At 33.0% G+C, this 21055-nt stretch overlaps 1 long non-coding RNA gene across 1 annotated transcript in view; it reads left to right on the top strand.

Annotated features, from left to right (window-relative positions):
• Positions 1-21055, top strand: part of LOC116419803 — a 38647-nt gene that overhangs the window by 3908 nt on the left and 13684 nt on the right. The window contains exon 2 of the long non-coding RNA XR_004230105.1: positions 20625-20680. This is a non-coding gene — a long non-coding RNA (uncharacterized LOC116419803). The remainder of the gene's footprint in view (positions 1-20624; positions 20681-21055) is intronic.

The following is a 21055-nucleotide window of genomic DNA, read 5'->3' on the forward strand; positions in this document are numbered from 1 at the left end:
ACCAATTTAAGAGGTTTATTATATTGTTTATACTTCAACATTTCATTTCTATTTTATTTGTCTTTATTTCTGTATACTTAAAGAAATTTTTAAAAAATCAAAACAATCTTGAATCTTCCAAAGAAGAAAAACTTCTAAACTGATTCTTTGAAAGAGAACAGAATAGTTTGGTATATATTTAAATCTGTTCCTTGGAATAATGCTAAATGGGTAGTATCCTTTCTAGATGGCTAATAGTTACTAGATTATTCTTGAAGATGAAAGTGAAAGGTAAAATGCAAGATAATACTATCATATATACAGTAAATTCATCAATTATTTATTGAATATTAATAAACTGCTCTGTACAAGGCATTGTGGCAAGTACTGGGCATACATAAAGAAAATAAAGAAGTGTTTTTCTCAAGAGATTTGCAATCTCTGAGGATGGTGGAAGAACAGATTGAAATATTTATGCAAGGAAATAAATACAAGATAATTTGAAGAGGGAGAGAGAATTAAAAACAAGAGTTGGGGGATATCAGGAAAGACCTCTTGTTAGAGATGGTATCTGAGTTGAGTCTGAAAGGAAATTAAACCTTCTAAGATATAGAGCAGCTAGGTCAAACAGTAGATGGAGACTAGGACCTGGAGTCAGGAAGACCTGAGTTCACATAGGATCTCAGACAATTACTAGCTATGCTACCTGGTAAGTTACTTAATTCTGTTTATCTCAGTTCCCTCTCCTGAAACAATTTCTGGAAAAGGAAATGTCAAATTACACCCATATCTTTGCCACAAAAATGGGTGGTAGAGAGTTAGAAACAACCTAACAACAAGAAGAAGGATAGAGATGAAGAGAGTCTGTGAAAGCAGTCTGTGAAGGCAGACAAGGATTCAGAAGATACTATATCAAGCCTGGGGAATAGTAAGATCAGTTGGTCTGGCGTATAGAATGAGACGGGGGAAATAAGATAAAGTAAATATGGAAATAGACACTGGTAAAACAACTTTATCCTGTAGGTCAATAAAAATTTGGGAATAAGAGAGTAGTATGGTCAGTCCTGTGCTTTAGGAAGAAATTTTTTTTTTTTTTTGGCGGGGGGGGGGGGGGGGGGGGGGGGGAGGCAGGCAGGATAGCTTTGTAAAGTATAACTTGGAAAGGGAAAGGGCTAAAAGAAAAAAATCAATTAGAAAACTAATTAATAATAATTGTTGTTTTTCAGACAATTTAATCCTGTCTGACACTTCATGACCCAATTTGGGGTCTTCTTGGCAAAGATTCTAGAGTGGTTTGACATTTTCTTTTCCAGCTAAAAAGGTGGAGGCAAACAGGGTGTCTAATACGTGTCTAAAGTCAGATTTGAATTTAGGAAGATAAGACTTCATGCCTTTAGGCCAAAGACTCCATCCAGTGTATTAACATTGCACTTTTAAGTTTACAAAGCAAGTGACAAATAAAACAAGATATCATTTTATCTCCAAAACAATCCTGGAGGTAGGTGGTGTAATTATCCCCTTTTTACAGATAAGAAAAATTGAAATTCTGTGACTTGACCAAGGTTATATATTAAGTAAATGTCTGAGGTAGGGTTTGAATTCAGATTTTCCTGATGCCAGAACTAACTCCTTTTTTTTACTGTACCACCTTGTTTTTCCTTTCACTTAGTTCAGATGATAAGACAAGATGGGGATTGAACTAGTATGGCACCATAAAGAAGGAGATAGGTGGAAAAGATGTTATTGTGGTAGAACTGATAAAACTTGGCAATTGATTGGGAATGGGATAGGGAGTAGAGAATATGAAGAATCTCTATGAAGATGACTCATAGAAGTATAGATTCTATGAAGTATAACTCATTAGAAGGAAACAGAATTCTAGTGAATTCTTCAGGAAAGACTGTTGTTTTAATTGACAACTCCAGTCCTCAGAAACCTCATAGTAGCTATGTTCTTACTATATTTATTTAGGAATCTTTTCCTTGTATTCCATTCACTTTCACCTCCTCTTATTCCTATAAATTACACATTTGAGCTTTTTAGCTATTAATTAATTTAATGAAGAAAATCTACCAGTCCCATGGGTTAGTAGCAGTTTAGTTGTTATTATTTTTTTTAATTTTATTGTTTAAAATTTTTATTTGATTTTTATTTATTTTATTTTTTTTCCAGTTACTTGTAAAAACAATTTTTAACATTCATTAAAAAAAAAAAAACTTTGAGTTCCAGATTCTCTCCTTCCCTCTTCTCCCCACATTGAGAATGCAATTCAATACAGATTATACATATGTAGTCATGCAAAATATTTCCATTATACTCATGTTGTGAAAAGAAAATATAGAACCTTTCCCTTCTCCCCCCCAAAAAAAATACCCTCAAGTAAAAAAAAAATTATTCAATCTGCATTCAGATACTTATTAGTTTTTCCTTTGGGCATGAATAGTGTTTTTCATCATAAATCCTTCAGAATTGTCTTGTTTCATTGTATTGCTAAGAATAGTTATGTCATTCACAGTTGTTCATCTTACAATATTGTTATTACTTTGTACATAGTACATTTCACTTTGCATCAGCTCTTAGTAGTCTAAGTTTTTCTTAGAGCAGCTCTTCATTATATCTTGTAGTATAACAACACTCCATAATTTATTCAACCATTCTCCAAATTGATAAGCATCCTCGCAATTTCTAATTCTTTGTCCCATATATATATAAATAGAAATATATTTTATATTATATATATTATATCACATATAATATAAATATAAAATATATTTTTCCTATGTATAGATCCTTTCTCTTTTTGGTTTTTTATCTCTCTAGAGATACAGAGCTATTTGTAGTATTGCTAAGTCAAAGTATTGCATAGTTAGTAAATGTCTGAAACAGGATTTCAATTTAGGTTTTGGGCATAGTTTCAAAATTGCTCTACAGAATGGTTGAATCAGTTAATAGGTCCACTTACAATGCATTAATGTCTAATTTTCCCTATATCTCCACCACCATTTGTCATTTTACTTTTCTGTTGTATTAGCCAATCTAACATAATACTTTAGAACTGTTTCAATTTCCATTTCTCCAATCAATTAGAACATTTTTTATATGACTATAAATAACTTTGATTACTTCATCTGAAAACTTCTTGTCTTTTGGTCATTTATCAGGTAGGAAATAGCTCTTGTTTTTATACATATATGTTTGAGAAAATAGGCCTTTATGAGAGAAACTTGCATCATTTTTTTTCACAATCTTGTTAACACCATCCACCCTATTTATTTTATTCTCTGTCCTTAACATTTTCTTCTCTCAAAAGCATTTTGCTTCTGACTACTCCCTCTCCCAAACTTCCCTTCTTTCTGTCAGTCCTTCCCCACCCATCTCTTTCCCCTCATACTATTGCATAGGATAAGATAGATTTCTATACTCAATTGAATGTGTGTTATTCCCTCTTTGAGCCATTTCTGATGAGAATTAGATTGATTTACTCTTCCTTACTTCTCCCATCTTCTCTTCCACTGTAAAACCTTTTTCTTGCTTCTTTTATGTGAGACAATTTATACATATTATGTTTTACTTTCCTTTTTTACCTTAGTACATTCCTCTGATTCCTTAATTTTGTTTTTTTAGATACTATCCCTTCATATTCAACTACCATCTCTACCCTCTGTATATACATCCTCCTTTAAACTGTCCTAATAATGAGAAAGTTCTTATGAGTTACAAGTGTCATATTCCCATGTAAAAATGCTCACATTTTAACCTTATTAAATTCCTGATGATTTCCTTTTTCTGTTTACATTTTATGCTTTTCTACAGTCTTGTACTTGAAATTCAAATTTTGTGTTTAATTCTGTTATTTCTTCAAGAAAATCCTTTATTTCACTGAATTTCTATTTTTTCCCTTGAAAAGTTATTCTCAATTTTACTGGGTAAGTGATTCTTGGTGATAATTTTGGCTCCTTTGGTCTCTGGAATATCGGTTTCCAAACCTTCCAGTCCTTAATTTTGTGTTGTACTAATTGTTGCTCCATAATGCTTTAATTGTTTCTTTCTGGCTGCTTGCAATATTTTTTCCTTGACCTGGGAGTTCTTGAATTTGACTATAATATTCCTGGAAATTTTCATTTTGAGACCCTTGAATCAGGAGGTGATTGGCAGATTCTTTCAATTTCTATATTACCACCAGATTTAGGATATCAGGACAGTTTTCCTTGATTATTTCCTGAAAGATGATATCTAAGCTCTTTTTTTTTTTTTGATCATGGCTTTTAGGTAGTTCAATAAATTTTAAATTCTCTCTCCAGGTCAGCTGTTTTTTCAGTGAAATATTTTACATTATCTTCTATTTTTTCATTGTTTTGTTTTATTGTTTCTTGACTTAGAAAGTCATTAGCTTCCATCTGCTCAGTTCTATTTTTAAACAATTATCTTCTTCAATGAGCTTTTGTACCTCCTTTTAAATTTGTCTAATTCTATCTTTAAAGATATTGTTTTCTTCAGTGGATCTCTCCCCTCTGTGCCCCCAGTTTGGTCAATTCTGCTTTTTAAGGCATTCTTCTCCTCATTGGTTTTTTGTACTTTTTTTTTTTTTTTTTTTTTACCATTTTGCCTAGTCTATTTTTAAGGCATTATTTTCTTCAGTATTTGTGTGTGTGTGTGTATGTGTGTGTGTGTGTGTGTGTGTATGTGTGTGTGTGTCCTATACCAAGTTGTTGACTTGTTTTTCATGATTTTCTTCTATTGCACTCATTTCTCTTCACATTTTTTCTATCCAATCTCTCTTACTTGATATTCAAAATCTTTTCTGAACTTTTCCATGGCCTGAGATATATTCATATTTTTCTTGGAGATTTTGGATGGAACTCTCAGCTCGGAGATGGTAATAGGGTCCAACAACTGCTAGCTTACAGAGGTCTCTTTGCTAGCTCTGAGGCAGGACTCTGTTGCTTGGATCTAAGTTGAAATCCTTGATGGCAATCCCAAGGAGAGGAGTAACACTAACACACCAGACCTTGCAGTTACAGTGGAGTGAGAATGTTCCTCCAATTCCAGACCAGAGCATAGCCAGAAGAATAAGTAAGGTCATACCACTTTAGAAAAACTGAAATATCATTGAAAACAATTACACAAAAACTCTGAAGCATGGGATAGTATACCCTCTACTCTGGAAACAGAGTCTTACTTTAACCATGAGTTAAAAAATTAAGTAATAGGCGGAGGAAATGAGTAAACAACACTAAAATATTTGACCATAGGAAGTTACTATGGTCACAAGTAAAATCAAAATATATACTCAGAAGATAACAAAGTCAAAGTTTCTGAGGCCACTGCTGCTGCTGCTGATTCACTGGTTCCCAAGGCCTGTTCTTGATTTTCTCCTGCTTATGCTATGATGTGATGCACTGGACTGTGTTTCACTAGAGCAATAAACCTTTCCTACTCACCTTCTAAGTAGTCTTTGGAATCTGTGGGCTAATAAGTTTGGAAATTGCCACAGCTGCCATTGCTTCATTTGTCCTGAAGCTTGTTCCTGGTTTGCTGGGACAGAGCCTATACTGGTGCCACCTGCTCTGGATTGCTCCACTCCCATCTGGGTGTTAGACCATTCTTCTTGGCCCTCCAACTTGTCCTGGGCTAGAAAATAGTTACATTCTTCTTTTTGTGGCTTTTGATGCTCCTGACCCAGAGGTGGTAAGAGGCTCACAAACATAGAAAAAGTCAACAACTTGATAAAAACTCAAAGAATGAAAAAAGAGGTACAAAATCACTGAAGAAAATGACTTTCTAAAACATATAACTGGCAAAATGAAAAAGGAGATAAAAAAGCTAACTGGAAAAATAACTCCTTTAAAATTAGAATTGGACAAGAGAAAGCTAATGACTCTATGAGAAATCAAGACTCAATCAAACAAAATCAAAAGAATGAAAAAAGAAGAAAATGTAAAATACCTCATTTGAAAAACAACTGATCTGGAAAATAGATCCAGGAGAGAGAATTTAAGAGTCATCAGATTATTTGAAAGCCATGATCCAAAGGAATTCCTGTATATCATACTTCTAGAAATTATCAAAGAAAACTGTCCTGATAGTCTATAATCAGAGGGTAAAATAGACATTAAAACAATCCATTAATCATCTCTGGAAAGAGATCCCAAAATTAAAACTCCCAGGATTATTATAGCCAAATTCCAGATATCACAGGTCAAGGAAAGATACACTTCAAATGAGAGGAAACCACAATCAAGTTTACATAGGACTTATCAGCTACAACATTAAAGGATCAGAGGTCATGGAACATGATATTCAGGAAGGCCAAAAAAATAGGACTACAACCAAAAACCATCCATTTGGAGAAATTGAGCATAATCTTTCAAGGGGAAAAATGAAATAGAAGACTCTCAAGCTTTTCTGAGGAAAAATCCAGGGCTGAAAATTTGTTTTTAATTTTTAATATCAAGCCTTAAAATAAAGATAAAAAGGGAAAAAGGAAAAAGAATACATAAGGCATTCAATAAAGCTAAACTGTTCACATCCCTACAGGGAAAGATGATACTTGTAATTCTTAAGAACTGTATTACTAATAGTGCAGTTAGAAGAAATATACATGGACAGAATATGTGAAGTTTAAAGTGAATTTGAGACAATGACCAAAAAATTAATTAAGTGTAAGAAAGAGGATTACATTGGGAATAGAAGGAAAGGACTTGTAGAACAAGGTAAATTATCTCAATGAAGAGGCAAAAAAAAAAAAAGACATCACATTGGAGAAGAATGTGGGTGGGCAATGGGCACTGCTTCAACCTTACTCTCATTAAAATTGGCTCAAAGAGGAGATAACATACACAATTAGTGGGATATATAAATCTATCATAAATCTATCATAATACAGGGAAGTAAGAGGGGAGAGGGTTAAGTAAAGGGGCAGAGGATTAACAAAAGGGAGGGCAGATTGGGGGGAGGGTGTAGTCAGAAACAAAACACTAATGAATAGGGAAAGAGTGAAAGAACAAACGGGGGGGGGGGGAATAAAATGGAGGAAATACACAGTAATTGTAATTGTGAATGTGAATGGAATGAATTCTTTCATAAAATAGAAGTGTATAGCAGAGTGGATCAAAACCCATAATACTACAATATAATGTTTACAAGAAACACATTTGAAATACAGAGATACACAGAGCAAAAGGATTGCGCCAGAATCTATTATACTTCAGCTGAATTTAAAAGGGGGGGGGGGGGGGACAATCATGATCTCAGACAAAACAAAAACAAAAATAATTAATAATTAATTTAAAGAGACAAGGAAGAAAACTACATCTTGCTAAAAAAAAAAAAACCCTTAAACAATGATACAATGTCAATATTAAACATATTGCACTAAGTGGTATAGTATCCAAATTCTTAAAGGAGAAGTTAAGTGAGTTGCAGAAGGAAATAAACAGCAAAACTATAGAAGTGAGGGACCTCAATTTTCTCTTTTCAGAGCTAGATAAATCCAACCAAAAAATAAACAAGAAAAGAAGTTAAGGAGGTAGATGGAACTTTAGAAAAGTTATATATGACAGACCACTTAAGAAAATATAATGGGAAGAGAAAATAACATATCTGTTCCTCAGCAATACATAGAACCTACACAAAAACTGACTATGTATTAGGGCATAAAACTCAAAATCAAATGTAGAAAGATAGAAATATTAAATGCACACTTTCCAGATCATAATGAAATAAAAATTATATTCAATAAAGGGCAGTGAAAAGATAAATTACAAATTAATTGGAAACTAAAAAAATCTAATCCTAAAAATAAATGGGATAAAGAACAAATCATAGCAACAATCAATAATTTTATTAAAGGGAATGATAACAATGAGACAAAATACCAAAATTTATGGAATGCAGCCAAAGCAATACTTAGGGGAAACTTATTTTTATACATTTTTATATCATAAAATAAAGAAAGAGTAAATCAATGAATTGGGCTTGCAATTAAAAAAAAAACTAGAAAAAGAACAAATTAAAAATTCCCTATTGTGTAACAAATTGGAAATCCTGAAAATCAAAGGTAAGGTTTAGAAAATTGAAAGTAAGACAACTATTGAGCTAATAAATAAAACTAGGAGCTTATTTTTTTTTCAGAGAATAAATAATGCAATTAATTACATTTTAAAAAATCATTATCCAAAGTCACATGTTTTTCTTAACAGATGCAGAAAAACACTTTACATACTAGAAGATTAATTTTTTTCTAAAAGTGCTGCAAAGTCTAGGCAAAAAAAACCTTTTAAAATATTATTGTTAAAACTTCATATAAACCAAAAGCGTGCATTATATTCAATGGAGACATTGAAATTTTCTATTCAATGCAGGAGTAAAACAAGAATTCTCAATCTCCCCCTTATTATTTTATATAGTTATATATGTACATATATATACATATTTATATATATATTTATATGTATAAAATACATACATATATATTTATATTTATTTATTTATATATTTATTATTTATATATATGTTTATATATATTTATATGTATAAAATACATACATTTATATAACATATTTAAATATGCATACAACCATATAAAGTTTACATAATTTATATTATTATATTTTATATAGTTATAGAAATCCAGGTAATAATGATAAGAGAAAGAAATTAAAGATGTAAAGATAAACAAGGGAAAGAAAAAACATTTCTATTTGCTGATGCTTTACTTAAATGGTTTACTTAGACAATTCTAGAATACCAGTATAGATACATATTGAAACAATAGAGTTGGATGCTATACAATCAACTCACAAATGAACAGAATCATGTAATCATCATCATCATCATCATCATCATCACAGAATCTAAAAAGCAATCATAGGCAATAAAATCCCATTCTAAATAACTAAAAATGTATAAAATACTTGGGAATCTATTTGCCAAAAATGTAACATTTTTTAATAGATAGGATTGCAAATTGACTTTTAGGAAATAATAACAAATAGCTAGAGGAATATTCAGTGCTTATTGCTGGAATGGGTCAGTACAATAAAAATGATAAAAGTTTATTTATTAGTTCAATTATTATTTTAATATAAAACCAATCAAACTATTAAAAGATTCTTATGTTTATAAGATAGTAACAAAAAACATTTGGAAAAATGAGTCATTGACCATCAAGAACAATTTTTTTTTTAAATTGGAATGAAGAGGATTTCATATTTTTTCAGAACTCAAATTATATTATAAAGCAGTATTATTTTAGTCAGAAAAATAGAGTGGATCAATATAAGAGACTAGACAATGGAGAATGAAACATAAATGAGACATGAGTAACTTATTTTTTTGATGAAAAAAAGAGAGAAGAATTACCACATCTTCAGATTGGCTAATATGGTAGAATAGCAAAATGATAAATGTTGGAGAAGATGTGGGAAAATTTGGATACTAATTCATTGTTGGTGGAGTTGTGAAATTAGTCAACTAATCTAGAGAACAATTTGAAACTATTATGCATACCCTTTGATCTATCAATACCACTAACAACTAGAATTGATCGAATGATAAAAAAAAAAAAGGCACAAAAATATACTGAAAAAATGAACTTTTTAGCAGAATTGTTCAAGTTGAAAAAAAGCACAAAATTATGATAAGGCAACTTGCTAAAGAAAATGCTAATGAGGTTTGTAGAAGAATTATACTAGGACTACACAAGGATGCTCCTTTAGAAGAGATCATAAGACACTGTGCCTCAGTGGGCACAAATACTTTTTATAGCCTGGCTATGATGCAGACTTCCTAAGATCCAAACATGGGAAGACAGGGTCCCTTTTGGCAAGGGACTTCCGGAGAGACTCGTCAATGCTTTCAATGTGGTAAAGTAGGGCATCTGAAAGCTCAATGTTGGCATAGAGACAGAATGAGAAAATAGGGTGGGAGAACAAGATCCAATACCCTATGTCCAAAATGCAACAGAGGCTTCCATTGGGCATCAGAATGTAGATATAATTCAGGGAAACAGGATGAGGGGCCCAGCCCCAGGGCCCAAGACAAAAAATACTTGGAGCATGATGGCAGCTGATGCTATACCCAGAGAGTGCCTAGAAGTTCAGTACCCAGACATGACCAATCAATTAGGAAGTAATCTGATGGGAGAAAGGGATTACACAATCAATCAGCCAGGAAGCAATCTGATGGGAGAAAGAGATTACAATTGGGGAGAATAGATTGTATGTAGCTGGGACAACTGAGATATCCCCCTGGAGAGGTGAAATCTGTACGTCTCCAGCCTATGGATCCCTTGCCTCCAAGCACAGTAGTCTTGACCATTTCACCTCCTGAGAGTACTTACAAAACAGTGTCCATACATACATTGATGTGGGAAACTGGGGAATGTGTAGATAATATCCCAGTCACTAATACAGGTAGACAATGTGTGACTTATCAACCAGGAGAAGTAGTAGCATCAGATTTACTGATACAGACTCCTAATAAGCAATCTGGTGATAGTTGTCCAGATTCTGACTCCAAGCAACAAAATCCGGGGATATACTGGACAACAGCTGTGACAGCTAACTGACTTATGCTCACTAACTATATAAATGGCATACCATTAGAAGGACTGATAGACACTGGTGCAAATCGTACAGTCATTAGAGGTGCCAACTGGCCCAGTCACTGGTCAAAGATTAAGGCAGATACCTACATGTCTGGCATAGGAAGATCAATAGCAGCTGAAGTTAGTGCTACCCCTTTGCAATGAACTTTTGAAGGCAAAAGAGGAGTTTTTACTCCTTTTATAGTTGAAAAAATCCCCATCAATCTGTGGGGAAGAGACATTTTACAACAATTAAGATTACAAATGAATACTTCGATTTTTTAGGCAGAGCTGCTGTTGAAGGCCTGCCAACACTTTCACCTATTACTATCCAATGGAAACCTGATACACCAGTGTGAATAGAACCGTGGCCCTTAAGTAGTGATAAAATTCAGGCCTTATTAGATATAGTACAGGAGTAACTTGACCAAGGACACTTACAACCTTCTCTAAGTCCTTGGAATTCCCCAGTATTTGTTGTAAGAAAGAAATCTAAAAAATGGAGGATGTTGACTGATTTAAGAAAAGTAAATAAACTCAGTTCCCTAGGAATGGCCTCTTTGGGTTATAGATATTAAGGATTGTTTCTATTCTATCCCTCTAGATAAGGAGGATATGAAAAGATTTGCCTTTTTAGTGCATAGTGTGGTTCCATTGCTAACTGTGCCCACCACTGAAAGGGCATGGCAGTTATGGCATTTGACTCATGAACATCAAAAATTGTTGAACCTCAAAACCCTCAGGAATCACTGCAACCCCGGAGACATGTAAAAATTGTTGTAGGACTTCAAAACCCTCAGGAATCATTGGATCCTCTGAGACATGATACAACTGTTGTTGTTCTTGAAAACCCTTGGGAATCATTGGATTCTCTGACACATGATAAGATTGTTGTAGGACTTGGAAAACCCTCAGGAATCATTGGATTTTCTGAGAAATGATAAGACTATTGCAGGACTTCAAAAACTTGTGGGGATCATTGGATTCCCTGACATGTGAAGCAATGGAAAATAGACTGGTTTTGGACTATCTCTTGGCTGCTAAAGAAGGCATATGTGTGACTGTTATTTATATACCCTCTTTCTAGGACTTCTGGAAATCTTTTACAACACCATGTTGATTTATATTGTTTGTTATATCACTACTTGCATGTACAATTCATGCTTGTTACATCATATTGAGCCTGCACCAGCTGTGGGGAGAGTCATCACTGCTAGCCTGTGCTTTATTGCTATGTGCTTGTGTAACACCTCCCATGCTGATGGGTTTGTGTGTACCTGTTTCTAGTAAGACCCTTCAGCCCAGAAACCCACTAACAATATCTGGCTTGACTCCCCACTTCCCTTTGGTGTTTTTCATCTTTCTTCCTGAGAAGTCAGGGAGGGTGTGATCATCTCCTTTTAGGGTTTCTAACCTCCCTGAGAAGTCAGGGATAGTGTGACCACCTGTATTCTAAAACAAAAGAAAGCAGCAGATGTAAAGGGCTGAAACTCTGAGTTGATGCACTGAGGTCAGATAACGGAGTACTTAAGATTAATTACCAACTGGACTACTCTATGAGCATATGCTTGGCAAATGGCCCTTCCTACTATTCTGTGCCAGTTCAATCTTTTGGTGTATACAGAGAATTGTGGGAAGGATTAGGAGGTGGAGTAAGACAACCCAGAGTCACTTTGGCAGTAGATGAAGAGAAGGAAGGTTGTGGAGATTCTTCATCCATCCTGTTTACTTCTACCCCTAAAGACCAAGAATAAAGACCAAGGACTTTTGCTTATCCTGACTCCAGCTGATTCTAAGGCATCCAGGGTGTTAACTCAGTCTTCACATTAAAGAAAGTAAAATTAAAACAGCTCTGATGCACCAACAACACCTATCAGAAATGCTAACTGCTGGAAGGGATGAGGGAAAATAGGTACACTAATAAATTGTTGGTGAAGTGGTAAAATGATCAAACCATTCCAAAAAGCAATTTAGACCTATGCCCAAAGGGTTATAAAACTCTTTGACTCAGAAATACCACTACTAGGTCTGCATGTACCCTAAAGAGACCAAACAATAAAGAAAATGGCATATATGTACAAAAGCACTTATAAGTGCTTTATATATAAGCTTTATAAAGCTGTTTTTGTAGAGGCAAAGAATTGGAAAATGAAGTTATACTGATCATTTGAACAATGGCTCAATTATTGAGCATATGATTGTTATGGAGTACTATTGTGATATAAAAAATTATGAAGGGAATGACTTCAGAAAAAACATGAGAAGACCTATATGAATTGATGCAAAGTGAAGTGAGTAGAACCAGGAGATAATTGCATATAGTAAGAGCAATACTGAATTGATGATCACCTGTGAAAGAATTGATCAATAAACTGATCCAAAGCAATTTCAAAGGACTCATGATAAAAAAATGTTATCCACATCCAGAGACAATATTGGACTATGCGTGTATAGTGAAGTACAACTTTCTTTATTTTTCCCCACTTTTTGATATAGCTGATACAAAATTATGTTTGCATGATTTCCACATATATAATTGATATATTATATTGATATATATAATATAATATAATATATTACTTGCCTTCTCACTGGGTAGAAGAAGGGTGGGAATGAGGTAGAGAATTTAGAATTTAGAGAATTTAGAGAATTTAGAACTTAAAAAAAGAATGTTAAAAATAAATAAATAACAAATTAAAAAAAACTTCTAAGGCACATGATGATTGTTTGCTTTGATATCGCTTTCTCTATCCAATTTGTCTATGTCTCTTTCTACCTGTCTTTCATTACCATTTTTTTTTAAGTGCATGATATGCCTTTGAAATAGCATGTTAAAACTGCTCTTTATCTTTTCTTTTGGTATTGGCTTTGGTCTTACAGTTATGGTGTAGTTATAAACAGTTGATTTAGGTATGATTCTATTGATAATCACTTTTCTCCTTTATAAGATATAACTTCATTTTTTGATGTTATTCATTGTTTGCTATGATGTTATTGAAGAAAATGTCATCATTTGATTGCATGAAATTTCTGTATACCATACAGAATGGTGTTTCTCATTTCTTTATCTTGAGTCATATTTTCCAATATACTGTATTTTTCACCATTTTTTTCTATCTTCCTTTTTTTGTTTGTTGAAGTCACTGAGGATTAAAAATAATAATTTAAAGAATATCATCAGGTTATTTATATAATTTTCTCTACTTTCTTATCCTCTTATCCTCTGCAACAGATGTTAATATATGAGCTGCAATCATCTTCATGATAGTCTTTTTGCCTTTTTTTTGTTGTGAGTTCTACAATATTAGATGTACCATAATGCTTCTTGTTACCTCTGGACATGATACCAATTGCATTTTGAAAGGCAAAGGAAGGTGTTTAAGGAATTGAATCACTTAATGACATAGAATTGTTCCTAGATCATGCATTATTAATCTTTTCCTGATGAAAATCTTTAAAAAGTATTTTTTCAGTTTACTTCCTTAAAATCCTTTTATTGATGTACTGAGAGTAAGGGATGGGGAGAGAGAGGATATGGTAGGACAAGGACTGATAGCCATGATCTTCTTCCCACAAACCACAGAGAAGGAGATATGATGATAGCAACACTTTAGAGGTCAACCAAGTAAAGTTTTAATATCCATTGGTAGATTGTAGATATGAGCACTCTGGTACTGAGTCAGATGAAGGGGCAGAATAACCTTAAATCTAACCTTTTACAAGAAGTAAAGAATCAAATCTCCCTTAATGGGTTGAGATCTTTAAAATAGGGCAGAAGTGAAGAATTAGAAGCACGAATTTGTGCCATGTAATCTATGCAAACCAATTCAATCTGTGGCTAACAAATCATTTCTTATAAAACATCAACATTCCACTGCATTTATATACCAATAACTTATTCAGCCATTCCCCAAGTGATGGACATCCACTCAATTTCTAGTTCCTTGTGTGACTAACTTTCATGTGAGATCTTAGATAACAGTTATAGATCTTGAAGTCATGTATTTCAGCAGGACTTAGGTTTGGGTCTGAGAATTTGTTTTAAAAAACAAAACAAAAGATATAGTTTAAAAATCTTCGTTTTTAAAAGAACTATACCCAGGGGGTGGGGAGGATGGGAGGGAAAAATTTCGGAATACAAGGTTTTGCAAGGGTAAAAGTTGAAAATTATCCATATGTATATTTTGAAAATAAAAAGCTTTAATTAAAAAAAAATATATATACCCAGGAAGTTACCAAACTCTTTATTCCCTTTGACTCAACTATACCATTACTAGGTGTATACTCTAAAGACTTCAAAGAATAAAGAAAAGGATGTATATGAACAAAAATTTTTATAGTAGCTATCCTTCTGTTGGGGAATGGATAAACAAAATGTGTAATGAAATATGTGTAAAAAATGTGCAATGGAATGTAATGGAATATTATTATGCCACAAGAAATGATGAAACATTGTTTCAGAGGAAAATTGATAGTTTTATTAACTGATGTAGAATGAAGTGAGCAAAGATAACAATTTATACAATTTTAGCAATGTTATAGAGAAAAAAAATCTTGAAAAACCTTAGAACTCTAATCAGCACAGTGACAAACCAAGAAAATAAGGAAGAAACATGCCACTCAATGCCTGAAAGATGAACTTGAAGTACAGAAAATTACATACATTTTTGAACATGGTCAATGTGGGAATTTGATTCCCTGAACTATATTGTTCTATATTGAGGGATCTATCTATCTAGCTATACATCTAAATATATTCACTGTGAGAGGAAAATAAGAGGGACAGATTAATTAAAATTTTTTTTCCTCTTATTCATTCGATAAATGGACAAAAGACATGAATAGAAAGTTTTCTTCCTGCCTCTTTTTATTTTTTTTTTCTCCTGGTTACACATGTACATCAAATTTTTTTAAATACACATTTTTTTTGTTAATCATATATATATATATATATATATATATATATATATATATATATATTAGAACAAAAGGGAAAAACCATGAGAGGAAAAAAATAAAAGAAAAAAGGAAAAAAAAGTGAATATAGGATGTGTTGATTTACATTCAGTTTCCATGGTTTTCTCTCTGGATGCAGTTGGGGTTTTCTTTCCAAAGTTTATTGGGATTGCCTTGAATCACTGAACCACTGAAAATAACCAAGTCTTTCATAGTTGATCATTGCACAATCTTGCTGTCACTGTGTACAATGTATTCTTGGTTCTACTTGTTTCACTCAGCATCAGTTTATGTAAATATTTCCAAGGCTTTCTAAAATCAGCTTGTTCATAATTTTTTATAGAACAATAATATTCCATTGCTTTCATATGTTAAGACTTATTTGGCCATTCCTGATTGATGGACATCGATTTATTTTCCAATTCTTTGATACCACAAAAAGATCTGCTACAAACATTTTGGTCCTTTCCTTTCCTTTCCTTTATGATTTCCTTAGGATAAAGACCCAGTATTAGTACTTCTGGATCAAAGAACATGCACAGTTTTATAGCTCTTTGGGCATAATTCCTAATTGTTCTCCATAAGGGTTGAATAATTTCATATCTTCACTAACAATGAATTAGTACTCCAGTTTTCCTACATCCCCTCCAACATTTATCATTATCTTTTCCTGTAATCTTAGCTAATTTAAGGGGTATGATGAGGTGGCACCTCAGAGTTGTTTTAATTTGTATCCTCTAATCAATAATGACTTAGAGCATTTTTTCATATGACAATAGAAGGGTTTAATTTTATCATCTGAAAATTGTCTATTCATATTCTTTGATCATTTATCAATTGAGGAATGACTTGTATTATAAATCTGACACAATTATATATATATATATATATATATATATATATATTTTAAAATGAGGCCTTTATCAGAAACACTGGCTGTAAAATTTTATCCCCAGCTTCATATTCCCTTTTAAAAAATAAGTTTTTTTTTAATTTTTAAAATACATGCAAAGATACTTTTCAACATTCACCCTTGCAAAATCTTGCATTCCAAATTTTTCTCCCTTCCTTCCCCCATCCCCTCCCTTAGACAGCAAGCAATCTTTTATATGTTAAATATGTGCAATTCTTCTATACATATTTTTATATTTGTCATGCTACACAAAAATCAAATCAAAAAGGAAAAAATTGAGGAAGGGAAAAAACACAAGTAAATGACACAAAAAAATGAAAATATTATGTTGTTATCCATATTCAGTCCCCAGACGCAGATGGTTTTTTCCATCAGAAGTCTATTGGGATTGCCCTAAATCACCTCATTATTGAAAAGAGACAGGTTCACCAGAGTTGATTATCACATAATCTTGTTGCCATTGTTTATAATATTGACTTGGTTTCACTCACTTTGTTTAGCATCAGTTCATATAAGTCTCTACAAGTCTTTCTGAAATTATGCTGCTGATCCCTTCCTTCCTTCCTTCCTCCCTTCCTTCCTTCCTTCCTTCCTTCCTTCCTTCCTTCCTTCCTTCCTTCCTTCCTTCCTTCCTCCCTCCCTCCCTCCCTCCTTCCTTCTTTCCTTCCTTCCTTCCTTCTTCCCTTTTTCCCTCCTTCCTTCCTCCCTTTCTCCCTCCCTCCCTCCTTCCATCTTTCCTTCCTCCCTCCCTCCGTTTGTTTGTTTGTTTCTTTCTTTCTTTCTTTCTTCCTTCCTTCCTTCCTTCTTTTCTTCCTTTCTTTCTTTTTTCTCTCTTTTTTCTTTTTCTTTTTAATAATAGTCTTTTATTTTCCAAAATACATGCAAAGATAGTTTTCAATATTCACCTTTGCAAATCTTGTGTTCCATATTTTTCTCCTTCCCTTCCCCTCCCCTAGACAGCAAGCAATCCAATATATCTTAAACATGTGCAATTCTTCCATACATATTTCCACATTTATCATGCAGTACAAGCAAAATCAGATACAAAAATGAGAAAGAAAAACAGCAAGCAAATAATAACAAAAAGGTGAAAACACTATATTGTGATCCATATTCAGTACCCACAGTCCTCTTTCTGGATGCAGATGGCTCTCTCCATCAAAAGACTATTAGAATTCTTCTGAATCACCTCATTGTTGAAAAGAGCCATGTCTATCAGAGTTGATCATCACATAATCTTGTTGCTGCATACAATGTTCTCCTGGTTTTCCTCACTTCACTTAGCATCAGTTCATATGTCTTTCCAGGCCTTTCTGAAATCATCCTGTTGGTCATTTTTATAGAACAATAATATTCAATAACATTCATATTCCATAATTTATTCAACCATTCCTCAACTGATGAACATCCATCCAGTTTCCAGTTCCTTGCTACTATAAAAAAATAAACATTTTTTCATATGTGGATCTTTTCTCCTTTTTATGATCTCTGGGATGCAGACCCAATAGAGACTCTGTTGAATCAAAAAGCATGCACAGTTGGATAGTCTTGTGGCTATAGTTCCTAATTGCTCTACAGAATAGTTGGATAAGTTCACAACTACACCCACAATGTTGTACTTCCTTTTTAATCTTGCTTGTGTTGGTTTTATTTGGATTTGGAGAAAGAAATTCAACTTGTATTTTTCCCCCCTGAGGCAATTTGGGTCACACAGCTAGCAAGGGTTAAGTGTCTGAGGCCAGATATCAAGTTCTCTTGACTTCAGGGCTAGTGCTCTATCCACTGTGCCACCTAGCAGCCTCTGAAATCCAAGTTATTAATGGCCATATGAAAAATGCTTTAAGTGATTAATAATTAGAAACATGTAAATCAAATTAATTCTGAGATTCTATATCACACACATCAGATTGGCTAAATTGACAAAAAAAGGAAAAAAGTATAAATGTTGTAGGGTTGTCAGACTGTGGAACTGTGAACTAATTTAGCTGTTATGGAAAGAAAATCGGACCACAGAGCTATTAAACTATGCATATTTTTTGACCCAGAGATACCACTATTAGTAGGTCTAACCCAAAGGGATTTTAAAAAAAAAAGAAGGTAGGACTTATATGTACAAAAAGATTTACAGTAGTTCTTTAAATTGGATATTAAGGAGATAGCTATCAGTTAGGGATGGCTAAACAAGTTATATTTTATGAATATGAAGGAACATAATTGTTCTGTAATAAATGAGAAATGATTGCAGCAAAACCTGAATAGACTTGTATAAGTTGATACAGAATGAAATGAGCAGAACCAGTTTGTACTGTTTTATAATACTGATACTATGAAAATTGTCATTCATCCTTCATTTTTTGAAGAGGACCAGTGACATGATGGGGTGATGATTTGCATATGAATTGGATTTATTTGTGACAAGGCAAAAGTCAGAATGACTGGAGATGTTGTAAGATGCAATGAAAAATCTTGGTGTCTTTGATGTTTGACAAGCTCTAAGTACTCTGACAAGAGATGTTTCAGCTATCTTCATGGTTGGTGAAGGAAATTATTCTCATTCAACCATTCCACTGGGCAAGTCTTTACATGATTATAGTACACACTCCTCCAACCTACTGATGGATTTCAGGCCTATTGGTTACCTTCAACTTGATTTAGTCTGTCTGCTGAGGTGATCTTACTGTGGTGTTGCTGCTGCACATGCTACAGATTTTTTGGAGCCATAGCTGAGAGCTAGGTGAGAGGTAGATAATAAGTGACTAATAAATTAGTAAAAGGAGCTTAAGAAACCCTCACATCAGAGGTGTTAATTTTCTTTGCATATCTTTGAATAACTTTGAAAGATATGGGAACCCTAATCAGCACATGAACAAACATGATACTAGGAGTACTCATCATGAAATATGCTATCCACTTTATGATATAATATATATACAACACAGAGATAGATAGATAGATAGTAGACAGGGGTAAGATGAGAATTTTTTTTTGCTTATAACTATTTGTAACAACTATACCTATTTAATACTATTATTTATATTTAAATTAAACATTATATAATATATATTTGTTAAATATTTATATTCATATTTTAATAACTATAGTGTATCTTGTAATTATAAATAACTAATGTATGCAATATATTATAATATATTAATATATGTAATATATTATGTTATTTATATAAATTAAAATGTATAAATTATATAAATTTATAATTGAGTTTAAACATTAGTATACTTTATCTGCTTGTAAAGAGTTGTATTGGTTTCTCACTGTGGAGATAGAAGAAATGGGGAGAATTAGGGAATGGTCTAGAAATAAAATATATAAAATCACAAAAGAAACTCCAAGTTTGTTCACTGAAAAATTGGTGTTTAGGATTAGATGTTGGAGCTGGAAAGAAGCATAGAGACAAATTTCTTCATTTTATACATGACTAAAGAAAACCCTAGAGAAATAGCATCAATTGTCTAAAGTCCCACAACTAGCATAAGCCTAAATTCTACCTCTGAATAAGAAAGAGGGGAATGGTGAAATGGTGAGATAGAACAGTTAATTTTTAAAAATTAAATGCCTAAGATGAAAGAATGTTGGATAAGGGATAGCAAGGATAGTTTTAAAGATTCTGTAGTCCATTTACCAATTTCTCTAAGGGAATTACAAATGGAAAAACAGAAATTTAAAGTGATCAAAAAGGAAGCAAAGCTCAGTGGAAACAAAATTTAGCAACAATGGTAGTAAGAATTTTGGACTAGAATTCATCAGGCCTGTATTCCAATTCTGGCTTTCCCACCAATTAGTTGTGCAATCTTGGCCAAATCATGTTATTGATTTGAACTTCCATTTCCTTACTTAGAAAATAAAATTGAATTAAATGATCTTGAAGGACCCTTTCAGTGCTAACATTTTCTGATTCAAAAAATCACAGAGGAGACCAAATTACACAAAAGCCACTAGGAACATGGGTGAATGATGGAGATAAAAAAAAAATTAATAAAATGGCAACATTCTACTAGGAATGACAGATTAACATTCTTACTCTGTGCTTACATAGAGGCAAATTAGTAGACTACAAGGAAGATAATTTTAAAAGAAAAAGAAAGAATAAGTTTAAAATCTTTACTGTTGAGCTGGAGAGACCAGCTTTGGTCTCTCTCTTTCTCTCTCTCTTTTTTTTTTTTTTGACAGATGTCTCCTTGGTGTCATAAAATGGGGAAGAGAGGATAAATGTTTTCCATGTGAAGGTTGGTAACTTTTCCTTGTTTATATCATGGACCCCTTTTGCAGTTTGTTGAAGATTAATGGTTTTAGATGTACAACATAAAACACATAGAATTACAAAGGAAACCAGTTATATTAAAATGTGTTTATATGTGTGTGTATGTGTGTGTGTGTGTGTGTGTGTGTGAGTGAGTGTGTATGTGTATATATATATATACCCCAAACCCACAAGTTCATGGACCCTAGGTTAAAAATGCCTGATCTACATTATATATTTCAACAACAATATTATATGATGATCAATTCTGATGGACATGGCCACCTTCAGCAATGAGATGAACCAAATCAGTTCCAATAGAGCAGTAATGAATTGAACTAGCTACACCCAAGGAAAGAAC

Source organism: Sarcophilus harrisii, chromosome 6 (assembly GCF_902635505.1).
Source record: "Sarcophilus harrisii chromosome 6, mSarHar1.11, whole genome shotgun sequence".
Taxonomy (NCBI): domain Eukaryota; kingdom Metazoa; phylum Chordata; class Mammalia; order Dasyuromorphia; family Dasyuridae; genus Sarcophilus; species Sarcophilus harrisii.